This window comes from Homalodisca vitripennis, unplaced genomic scaffold (genome assembly GCF_021130785.1).
Source record: "Homalodisca vitripennis isolate AUS2020 unplaced genomic scaffold, UT_GWSS_2.1 ScUCBcl_3503;HRSCAF=9071, whole genome shotgun sequence".
NCBI classification, from domain to species: domain Eukaryota; kingdom Metazoa; phylum Arthropoda; class Insecta; order Hemiptera; family Cicadellidae; genus Homalodisca; species Homalodisca vitripennis.
Window position 1 is genome coordinate 43890 of NW_025779628.1, and position 12848 is coordinate 56737.

The window sequence follows — 12848 nt, forward strand, 5'->3', positions numbered from 1 at the left end:
TATAACCTCTCTATATACTCGATTGTCCAGAGTTATTTTTCTCTTAAAAAAACTTAAACTGTGTACTTGCTCTAGTTTATTTATTAAGGCCTACTATGCTCTTTTTCATACCCACCTTCAGTATGGTACCCTTCTCTGGGGGAATTCTAGTTATGCTGCTGATGTCTTTCTGTGCCAAAAGAAAGCTTTACGCATTATTTTTAATAAAAAGCCTACTGATTCATGTAAGCCTGTCTTTGTAGAAAGTGGTATTCTTACACTTCCTTGTATCTTTGCTCTACAAAGCCTTATGTATGTAAAAGAGAATCTTGATGTATTTAATGTGAGAGGCCTAACTCATGATTATAATACTAGAAATAGAGATCTAATTGATTTAAAACATGTTAAATCTAAGTAAAACCCAGTGTACATATCTTTTTACTGGCGTAAAGCTGTTCAATAAATTACCATTGATTGTTAGAGACATTTCCTGTAAACATTTTAAGACAGTTATGTTAAAATGGCTCAAAGAAAAGGCTTTTTACTCTATTGACGAAATGTTACATTGTAGTATGGACAATTTATGTTTTTGGACTTTTGACCTGTACTTTACCGTATGCAATCTAGTATGTAAGCATAAGCCTAGGAATTATGTGCTTTGTAGTCTGTAGGTTTATTGTATTTCTACAGACAAAGGTACACCTTTGACACTGTCAATACATTGTATATGTGGGATGACATTAAACATGTTGATTTTTTATTCTTGATTACTATAAATAAATTATCATCATAATAGGGTTAAATTAATACGGCTGTAAGCCAGAGATTGTTCCTAGTTGATAGGAAGGACAGCAGACTTACCTTGAAAACTATCTTCTCGGGTAAACTTACTGAAAGAACACATAAACGTACACATACATAGTTAGGAATGTTCTATTGTACTGCAATCTTTCTCGACCAGTAGGGAACATTTTAGTAGAACATAACTACTAGCTGTTTAACCCATTGCGGATCGTATTGTTTTGGTGCGCGGGCACCAGCAGGCACGAATTAATTTACGGTCAGCGGCCGCACGAACAGCAATGGTGCGCCACATCGTATCGCTCGCTATTGTATACTAGAAAATTCAGCTGTGAAGGTATTCGTTCAGATGGAACATGGGCCTGCTGGGGTATCCGTGATGTAGGAACGATAACACGCGAGCAACATTCCGGGGTGGCAGGGATGATGATGAATCATAGTCTAAATAAAGCGGCTTGGGCGAAGCGATTACAACATCCGGGCATTGTCTAGACTAAACCCGCCAACATGTACTTCTATGTCGTTTAGTTCTGTGTCACTAACCTCAAAAGTATTATAATAACAACTGGAGAAAACATCCAATCAGAAAGCGCTAAAAAGCAGAGAGTAAACTCATATGAATGATTTTTCAACTTCAACATACAACTGCGATCTGTAGGATATTTATAAAACTCTAAACGTAGACCGTTGTTAAACACTATTAGTTGACAAGTGAAGACGATCGCCCGTTGCCGTTTGGCCCGGCCGCTGCGTGACGAGCTCAGCTCGTCAGTGATACGCAATGGGTTAAAGAACATTGCAGGCTGTCACATAAACTCAACCGCAGAATACTGATATTAACTGCTGTGATTGTCTTCTTCCCCATAATTCCCTCAGTAAGTTCCTCCTTGGGTAAAACCGGCCAGAAATGAGAAAACAAAAATCTGGTTTATATTTCACTCATTCATGTACAAATTAAAAATCACTGTTTATTACAATGAAATGCTCAGGCTTAGAATAATTCATTATTTTCTGTATATTATTGTTAAAAAATTTATTTCCCTGCTTAACAATTTTTTTTTATATATATTTTACAGATGAACGAGAATGTGGACACTGGAAAGAAATCTCTCATGCAACGATGTGTAAAACTACAAAAACTATTAATTTTCTTCATGTTTTGTTCTGGTCTTCAGCAGAAACCTCCTGATTACGATACTGTAATGACAGCTGATTCCAATTCTGATTTGGATGTAAGTTGTGGATCTATTTATTTATTTAATTCATAAGTAAATTTTACATTCTATATTTCTTTTATGTTTAATGTATTGGATCATAAGAAAAATTAAGGAACTTTTCATTAACCTTAGGCGAAATGAGTCCAACATCACAAACTTCCCTTGCCAAACTCAGTTCCAAATTAGGTTTTAGTAACTTTTTCTGTTCTAAATCTGTTGTATTATTCTGTCTCATATGCATGTAATTAATAATTAAACTGTTTATAGTTTTGGTCCAGTAATTATCTTTGTTATATAATTTATATAATTCAATAAAAATTGTATTTATATTATTTAGAAATTAATAAAACTATTAAATGTTCTATTGAGCTAGAGTGTGAGATCTAACTATAATATTCATGTATTATGTCAACTATAAATAAAACAAATATCAAATAAAAAAGAATATATATATATATATATATATATATATATATATATATATAATTTATTTTCAAAGTTTTAATACACACACACATTTAACCCTGGAAGCATCTGTAAGAAAGTCTATAGTGTCCACTGCTTTTTGTAGGTTTTACATCGCATCTGGAAATTTTGTACAAAATCTTATATGTAGTATATGTATAAAGTGTTATATAAGAATTAGAGAATAAAGTTGCATAGTTTTTAAAATAAAAATATATTAACTTTTACAGTATACATTTGACCTACTGAAAATTTTACATTTGAAAAAATATATTACAAAAAGTATCCACATTATAATGAAATATAAGATGTTTCAAATGTCCAAAAAAAGCCAAATTGTAGGAAATTGAGTTGTGAACACAACAATTTATAGTGCTATGGAATTCAGAAAAAAATGGAAATAATTTTAATGTTTACAGAGAGAAGAGCAAAGTGACAATTTTTTACCCATTTTTAGTGCTAAACAACACAGTGAAATAACCATAATAAAATTAACTCTTGTTCAAAGTAATGTGTTTTTTTACCTTTTCATGAAGTTAGCTGATGTCGAAAAGGTATAACCCAGTTTTTTTGCTTCAAAATTAACAAAGAAGCAAAACAAGATACAACACTTCTACTTCAGATTCAACAAAGTCAGTCATGTCAGATTGATGTATAAAAGGTCCTTAACTGGTAATAATGCTTTTAGCGGTAAAATATTAATCGACCCTTTCGTCAGTTTGGAAGTTATGTGACTGTCATCAAATTGTCGGTCAACAACGCTTTCAAAGTTAAATTAAATCTTATGTTATGATCTAAAAAACTAAATATTATTGCTCATCAGAATGTTTTGAAAGAATTCATAAATAATATAATATGGATTGATAATCTATTACCTCAATGTGTTTGTTTGTTTGATACCTACCCTCAGTCTTCTATCAGTCTTTTATTGGAGTTCAAGAAGTAACGTATTGCCAACTAAAAAGAGTCCAAAAGGTTAAGATACAAAATGAAGATGTGTGAAGCTGTTTAGTTGGGTTGAAACTTATATTCGTAGACACACAAGTCTTAAACAGGTTTTTTCAATTCTTCTTTTTTATTGATCATGTACCATAGACGATTGGAAGTAATATTAGAATTACAGACATTTACTATTGTTTGTGTTTCAATAGAAACATAGTTTTAGTATGTTTCTATTGACATAAGTTTGGTTCATCCCACAGCGCCAGTTCTGCTTACCAAAATTGGCCCACTTGGTACTCTGGATCCGAACGCTCCGGCATCAAGAAATTGGGATTCAAGCATGCCGGAGGTCTCACCCATTTAAAGTTTGAGAATAGGTTGAGGTCGTTTCGGCCCCAAGGCCTCTAATCATTCGCTTTACCGCATGAGATTCGTCTTCCGAGCACCAGCTATCCTGAGGGAAACTTTGGAGGGAACCAGCTACTAGATGGTTCGATTAGTCTTTCGCCCCTATACCCAGCTCTGATGATCGATTTGCACGTCAGAATCGCTACGGACCTCCATCAGGGTTTCCCCTGACTTCGTCCTGGCCAGGCATAGTTCACCATCTTTCGGGTCCCAACGTGTACGCTCTGGGTGCGCCTCTCCTCGCAATGAGAACGAGAGTAACTGTTATCTCTACTCTTACTCACAAATCATAAGGCTAAGCTGGAAGAAAGTAAATAGAACATACATATGTGGCAATACAAATATTTACTATATCAAAATTATAAGTCATAAATAATAGCAAATATACCTAACCCATTATCAAAGTTAGAGAAAACACAAACGGAAAACTACAACACAGTAATGACATAGCGGAGTACTGTAATAGGTAAGTTGAGATTAAATTGGAAATTACTTAATTAATGGCAGTCGCTGCATGGGAGAGGGTTGTTTATGGACAGACACCTTCGGCCTACTGTATATTTTTATCTCTTATTTATGGTTTAACCCTTTGCACGCCACTAATAAATCCATTAACTTTCCTATAATGCCAAGACAAGTAAAAAATTTTGTTTCTTTAAGTTCAAAGCTTTTTTTTAAGTATAAAACAGGGCATTTTACTTAAAATTAGTGTATTTATTGATAAAAATAAAAAAGAACTATTTACAAAACTGTTTATTTCAAATAAATTTAAATTTCATTATAAAATATAACTGAACTGAAAAGTTTAATTACATTTTACTATAAAACAAGATAAATATTACAAACTAATCACAACACTAACACACGATGAAGAACAATAGCTAGCGAGATATGTAGTAGACACACACGCAAGCGCGCGCTTGTGACGACCGAGAAAGCACTAGTCTACGCCACGGATATGTTTGGTTATGGCTCTGTAGGAGACGCAGAACTGACGAGCAGGTGGTCGGAGTTAGACAAAGGGTGCTCCCCTTCCCCTGTCGCAGAGTGAAGATCGTTTATAAATACTTTTTCTTGGCAACCGCGATAAGCATGACCAAGAGACGTAATCTATAATATCAGATATAACTGTATTTGGCGTTTTGGTCAAAGTATGCCATTCTAATACATCCGTCTATGGCGTGGGAAGGGATAAGAGTCTTATAAGGTTCTTTAATTTATAAAATTTTGTTATTTTTCCAAGTTAATTTTATTTTTGTCGTTAATGTACTTACTTATTGATATAGGCGGTATAAATTTACTACAGGTTATGTTTAGGGTTGATTATTATTATGTCCATCTATCTTAGAGACAGAATCGGTCTGGGAAAATAATAAGGGAACAAATCATAGCTATCAATAACTTTGAATTTTCAAATAAAATGTTCAACAAAGTAAATACAAAATGTCCACAGAACTTGAGTGAACTGCTGAGACTGAGCAAAGACGAAACCCTGCGGTTGGTTGCAGCCTCCAGAGGACGGAATGGAGAGGGTGCGCGTCAAGTTCCAGGAAGGGCTGGAGGGGCTACCAAGTTACTTGGGCCGGTTTTGAGACCAATGCAACATCTGATGACACCATACACCTAGTGGACACGTCAGTCAACCAGAACCTTACACATATCAGTCAGTATTGTCAATAAGCTTATGGCTTTGTATTGATAAAAATGTTTTAGTGACAACGAAACTTAAATAAAGTTGATAAAGAAACCAGCTAATTCTCACTGCACTGAATTTTAAAGTTATTATTTGAGTTCAAAAAATTACCTAGTTCTTGTTCAGTTTAAGTTTTTTCCAATAGCAGTTTTTATTTCTTTAGATGTTACATTTGAGAAGCGTACTTTGTAACAATGTGTAATAACAAATTTTTGAGCAAAATGGAATAATAATTAACTGCATTTAAACCATTTCAATTGATGTAATTTTTAAAAGCAAATTAATTAGACCTAAATAAAAGATTTATGAAAAATTATTCATCACATATTTTTACATTGTTTGCTACTGGTTAATGTGACATCATTGTTAACCCTTTTAACCCCGGCCTTTAAATCAAGTGATGTGCCAGAAATCCCAAGCCATTTTCAGACAAAATGTAAGGGTTTTGTAAAAAATTCATAACTCAGTTATTTTTTAAGATATTTAGGTAATTCTTTTTTTTGTTTTACTTCGTTATACATTTAGCTTACAGAAATATACAAATAAAAATTATTATGAGTTGAAGGGGTAATAAATCTTGTAGAGGGAGATAAAAACGTATTTTTCATCAGTTGAAAAATAGCTGTGGAGAAGGTTGGAAGTTTCTGTCATCCGATCCTTGATTGCATAATATTTCATTATACTTTACAACTATTCTATTTGACATCCAATGGAAAGTGATTATTAAATAATCTTAAAGCAATTAGGAGGGTAAAAAATTTTAAATTACATTAGTAAATGGTATTAAAAACAACACTTTTCCAATATAATTATTTTTGATAAGGCCTTTCGAAACCAAAGGTTTCATCATCAGGCGACCCCACAAAAGTGGAAAGTGATTAAATTTTATTGTGAAATTAGTAATTCAAAGTCAATTTTGGTCATACAAGACCAATAGAGTGGTGATTTGAATTATATTGAAATGCAATCTGAAAAAGTTTAGAATTAAAATAAAATAATTTTTAATTAGCCTTGTATAGGTGAAAAAGTGATAGTGATTGGTTCTTCAAAATTAGGTGTGGTTACTTCATTTTGGATTCTGAACCTCAACATATAGGCAATTGAAGAGATAAAAACGTTTGATCCGAATTTCATCAAATGGTGCTACCAACATGTGGCTAGCATTTACAAAATTTTGATACTGACCTCATAACTTCTACAGTTCAAGTCAACTTATGAAGGAAAACATCTCACCATTTTCAAATAATAAAAGTATTATTTTATTTCATAAAAAATAATATTGTTTGGAATAGGTAGATGAACAATTTTGCCTTCTGACACCACATTGGCAGCAAGGAATTTCTGAACAAACATAATGTTCCAAATATTTTGGCTTCTGAAATATGCTGTATAGAAACCACATGTTGTGCTGGTAATCATATCGCACACATATATTTTTTATGGTTACTCATACATTCCCAAATAACATTCATGAAGTTCAAGTAACATGGTGTTAAGTTTGAAGGAGACGTATCTGTGCAGGTGAAGTTGTCTGTGGAGGAGTCCAAGGAAATGTTGCAGACTGGACAAACGCTGCCGCTGAGAGTGGGATAGACAGCCTAGCCCTGCTGCGGCTCTCCCTGATCTCCTGGCTCTCTCGACGCTCTCTCCCCTCTCTCGCTGACACTCTCACATTCAGTCAGCTCGTAACTTCTGTCTGTAACATTGCCGGTAAAGCTCTTCAGTTGAATCCTTGTATTGGTTGGTTCTGTGTATCAGAGCAATGTTGATCCTGTAATGCCACTATCCCTCCCCCATACTACACAGGGTTTGTAATGTCTTAACTTATGACTAAAATAGAATAACAAACAAGAAAAGAACCAGAAAATTGGCTGAGTTAGAAATAATAAAGATATACAATAGATAACTTCATCAGCCACAAACTAAAAAAATAAAGTTAGTAACCTTTGGCCAAAGCTAAGAAGGTTTCTCAGACAGCCTAAGTATCAATATATGACCTTGTCATTCACACTTGGTGGTATAGAAATTGTTCTTATTAGCTACCTGTGCAGTTTAAAACACGGACAAGGTCATTGCCCTGCGCAGACCATGATGAAATGATATATGACCTTATCATTCAACCATAGTGGTATAGAAATTGTTCTTATTAGCTACCTGTGCAGTTTAAAACACGGACACAAGGTCATTGCCCTGCGCAGACCATGATGAAATGATATATGACCTTGTCATTCAACCATAGTGGTATAGAAATTGTTCTCTTATTAGCTATCCTTGCAGTTTAATACACAGACAAGGTCGTTGCCCTGTGCAAACCATGTTGAGATGATATATGACCTTGTCATTCAACCATAGTGGTATAGAAATTGTTCTATTATTAGCTATCCTTGCAGTTTAAAACACGGACAAGGTCATTGCCCTGTGCAGACCATGATAAAATGATATATGACTTTGTCATTCAACGCAGTCATCAAAGCAGTTGAATCAGTTGTTGAAAAAGTCTTAAGAAGTTTTGAATGTAAAGATATATTATCAGCCACTTTAATTGACTTGTCGAAAGCTTTTGATAGTATATCTCATGATCTGCTTTTAAAAAAACTTCATTGTTACGGTATACAGGGTAAAGAATTGAATTTAATGACCTCCTATCTAAGTAATAGGAAGCAAATGGTAGCTCAAGGTTCTGACATATCAAAGCTCAAATCAGTTCAAATGGGTGTCCCTCAGGGCTCGGTCCTGGGGCCTTTTTGTTTATTGTAGCTATGAATGATTTTGCTTTTAGTGTACCCTGTATGTCCGTTTTATATGCGGATGATACAACTTTACTCAATTCTGGTAAAGACCTGATTAGCTTAGACTTGGTGCAAGGTAATGCCATGAGGGTAGCTTGTGATTGGTTTAGAGCAAATTTCTTAAATGTAAACAATAGTAAAACAGAGAATATTTATTTCAGTTTAAGAACTGCTGTAACAAGTGGAAGTAAATCAGTTAAACTGTTAGGGGTACATTTGGATGACAGGCTTAGTTGGGATACTCATACAAGTAGTCTATGTACAAAGCTATCTAGGGTAACATACTTATTATGTAAATTAAGTTTATGTATAAGTAGAGAAATGTTAATAACATAATATTTTGCCTTTTTTCACTCACTCTTGTTATATGGAATACTTCTTTGGGGTAATAGTAGTGGAGCCCAAAGAGTTTTTTTGTGGCAAAAGCAAGCTCTAAGATTGATTAAGAATGTGAAGGGTAGGGAATCTTGTCGCCCGATTTTTCAAAGAGTTCTCCATAATGACAGTACCATCTATGTATATATATTGTTTGCTTAATGAGAGTTAAAGAAAATCTAGACAAATATGAGGTGCGTCAAGACATCCATAACTATAATACAAGAGCTAAATATATGTTAAATTTAATACCAGTAAGACTTGAAAATTTTTAAAAAAGTCACTGCTTTATGGAGGTGCAGTTGTTTAATAAATTACCTGATAGTGCATGGACAAACGAGTCTAAATAAATTTAAAACAGTTCTTAAGAATTGGTTTAAGGTTGCACCTTTTTACTCTGTGGATGAATTCTTAGTCTGTGATACAAGTACCATAATTTTCTGATAGTCTGTTTTAAAATGGTCTGATACAGCTTTTTAACTATAAATGTTGTTTTAAATTTGTACTGTTTATATGTTAGTTTTAATTGTACCAGTTTCAAATCTTTTAATTTAAACTCAGCATTCTAGTCAAACTATTTTAATTTGTTATATTCATTTGTCAATGTAAGTTTTGTGATAAATTATTCATTTGTGTTTCCTATTTGTAAGTATTTAAATTTTAGCACTGGTGAATATTTATTATGCAATTTTTTTTTATAGTTTGAGCAAGTAAACCACTTATGTATAAACTTACTACAGAAAAAATTATTACTGTGTTATAACCACCATAGAACTTTAATAGATTATATATATTTATATTGTCTGACAATGTCTATTGTACGTTTGTGTATTTAATGACAATAAAGCTTCTTGATTCTTGATTCAACCATAGTGGTATAGAAATAGTTCTTATTGCAGTTTAATACACAGACAAGGTCGTTGCCCTGCCCGAACCATGATGAGATTCAATGTGTCTAACTTAATCAGAAACAAGATGATTGGGCCAAAGCATGAATATGGTGATGTAGTCTATAACTAGTAAAATGTATCAAGAGTGTTTATTAGTAAATAATATACAATAAAGATACATTACTTTGAACAATGACACTTTAATAATGATGCAATATGTCATGTATAGAAGTGTGTCTCACTCCTTATGTGTGTTAACTCTTGATCGTAAGCTCCTGCTTGAAACTTAGTAATTACGTTATTCCTCAGTGAAAGGAATAATTCTGAGTTTAAAGATGAAGGGCAGAAAACCCTCTGTGGACACACTGTTTTTTTTTTTAATTAAAAAAAAAAAAAACAGGAAGTAGTTTTAAAAGAAGTAGTTTAAAAGTAAACTACAATTATTATCTGTACATTATTTAGTTTTATTACAACTTTGTCAAGTACAACAAATAAAACTGTATACAAATAAATAAACAAATAGATATATATATTATACATACGCGTCACATACGCGTTTAAATAACCAAACTAACATATGATCGGAAGACCAAATACCTGTCAAAACGAGTTTTATTTACTATTAATCAAATTTGTATATAAATGGCAATAGCCGAATTTAATTTAAATTATATATATATATATATATATATATATATATAGAATTAATTAAAATTAAATATATATATTAGCTATAATATAATATAATTTTAGCTATGTAGCAATTATTGTCTAAAAGATTGTTTAATGCTTAATAATATGCTGAAAAGATTATTTTAAAATATCACGTAATATTTACTTGGATAGATTGTGTCAACAAAAATGTTAAAAAAATACACATTTTTAAGCTAGGTCTATTTTGCAATATGAAACCTGAAAAACAAATTGATAAAAAAGTCACATCGTAAAATTTGCAACAGATTTGTTGGATCTAAAGGGGTTAATTAAGCTGCATACCTTGCCACAAATAAATTTAATTGCTGATTTACTACAGCAAATCACTAGAATCTAGGCTGAAAAAGATAAACTTCAACAAGAATATCCTTGTTATAAGTTTTAAAATAAGATGGTTTGTTGTCATATACAGGAAACAGAGTGCAGGAGCCTGCATGGTGGGGAGAGGTGAGGTCTATGCTCAGAGATAGTGTCAGTCCTCATCTGGCCGTCGTAGCCGCGGCGGTCTGCAAGGCAGTGGCCCTCACATTGGAGGAAACTGCAAGTAAGTGTTTTTAGTGCATGTTAGGATTCCTCTCTTTCACTTTATACTATGTACATTTATATTAGAATTCATACCAAGATACCCATTGTGGATCGTATTGTTTTGGCGCGCGGGCACGAATTAATTTACGGTCAGCAGCCGCGCACGAACGGCAATGGTGCACCACATTGTATCGCTCGTTATTGTTTTACTAGAAAATTCAGCTGTGAAGGTATTCGTTCAGATGGAACATGGGCCTGCTGGGGTATTCGTGATGTAGAAAACGATATCCCTCGAGCAAGGTTCCGGGGTGGATGATGTCCTGAATCGTAGTCTAAATAAAGGGGCTCGGGCGAATCGATTACAACATCCGGGCCATTGTCTAAACTAAACCCGCCAACATGTACGTCTGCGTCGTTTAGTTCTGTGTCACTAACTTTAAAAGTATTGTAATAACAACTGAGGAAAACACCCAATCAGAAGCGCTAAAAAGCAGAGAGTAAACTCATATGAATGATTTTTCAACTTCGACATACAAACTGCGATCTGTAGGATATTTATAAAACTTTTGAAAACTCTAAACATAGACCGTTGTTATACACTCTTAGTTGACAAGTGAAGACGATCGCCCGATCTATCAGACATTAATAGAACTATTTGGAGGGAAACTTAAACGCAGACCGCTTTTGCGACCTGAGCTCGTCATCGTTAGGCCCGGCCGCTGCGTCACGAGCCCAGCTCGTCAGTGATCTGCAATGGGTTAACAAGTGCTTCCAAAATTTATCTGGATTAGTATCATATCTCATATAAAGACATATGATTATGAGTATAATCGAGTTCACTATGAGTTCGCTCCTGTTGGTCACTACAGCTACTAAATAATAATATCATGAAGTGTTACATCAGTTACGGGATGCCATATGTTGGAAAAGGTCACAATTGCATTTAAGTGAGAATTGATAACACTTAAGCTCACAAATCACGACTTGTCCAGCAGTTTTTGGGTAAGAATCAAATTACACAGATCCAGTAACCCCTCCCCCCCCCCAACTAACCTGATATATATGTTAATATTGTCTTATAACGTCAAGAATACTCTTGTCTGAAAGTAGTTCTTAAATATATTGTATATGGTATACAATTGACCCTTGCTGTGTGTAGTTTTAGGCAGTTTTATTTTCTTTACTGTAAATGACTGCATGGGAAAACTTTAAATAGCTGTATTCTTTAATGGTCTTCTGCTATGTTCAAAATACATTCCTAACTGAAGTTTTTATATTCTTAATTTGATTTTTATCCACAATTTAGTTAATACACTACAAAAGATTTCATAAAATAGTCCTGAACATTGGGACCAATAAGAGTCGTACTGTGGTCAGTTATGTAAGGGCAAATTAATTTAATCAACTTGAATTCCAATCGTTCCCTTCTCAGTAACTTTGGGGTTTCCATTTCTTAACCGTTAAAAAAATGGTATTAAAGCATTTTATTGTATTGCTGCGTTAAAAACTTCCAAATGATGAGTACTTTAACCACCATATATTCCCAGTGATGACTGCGAGTGCTGGCACAGACGACAGCGAAAACAAAGTCTAGCGACTGGGGAGAAGGTCACGCAGGAGTCTTGTACCTGGAGCCTGCTCATCAGTCAACTCGAGGATGTGGCCCTAATCAGCTCTGTACTCAGGTGGGTTTAATTACCCCTCAGGGGTTCATGATTTTTATGAGTACGTGATATCCACGAGATTAGATTTGACTAATTAGATAAAATAAAATTAGATCGCACTCTTCTTTCTATTTCTGGCCAAACTTGGCTATCCTTTCTATTTCAGACACTGGAACTTTCCAGTAGTCATTTGCCCTTCTTTCTTTCCCTTTTCTTCTTAGTTCAAGTTCAAGTTCAAAACTCTTTATTCAAGTCAACATTTCAGTACACAAATCTCACAGATCCCAATGCGCCTCACAGGGCACGTCCGAGAAAAGTAGTTGACAGTAACATGTTTACAAGTTTTGAAACATTTTGCAGTCCAACAGCAGTTCATTTCTATCTTC

At 33.9% G+C, this 12848-nt stretch overlaps 1 long non-coding RNA gene across 1 annotated transcript; it reads left to right on the top strand.

Moving 5' to 3' along the window:
• Positions 1–1866: 1866 nt before the first annotated feature.
• LOC124372569 lies at positions 1867–12400 on the top strand. Its single transcript, XR_006923344.1, has 5 exons — positions 1867–2012; positions 5266–5475; positions 7027–7215; positions 10686–10817; positions 12346–12400. It is a non-coding gene; the product is annotated as an uncharacterized LOC124372569 (long non-coding RNA).
• Positions 12401–12848: the final 448 nt, after the last annotated feature.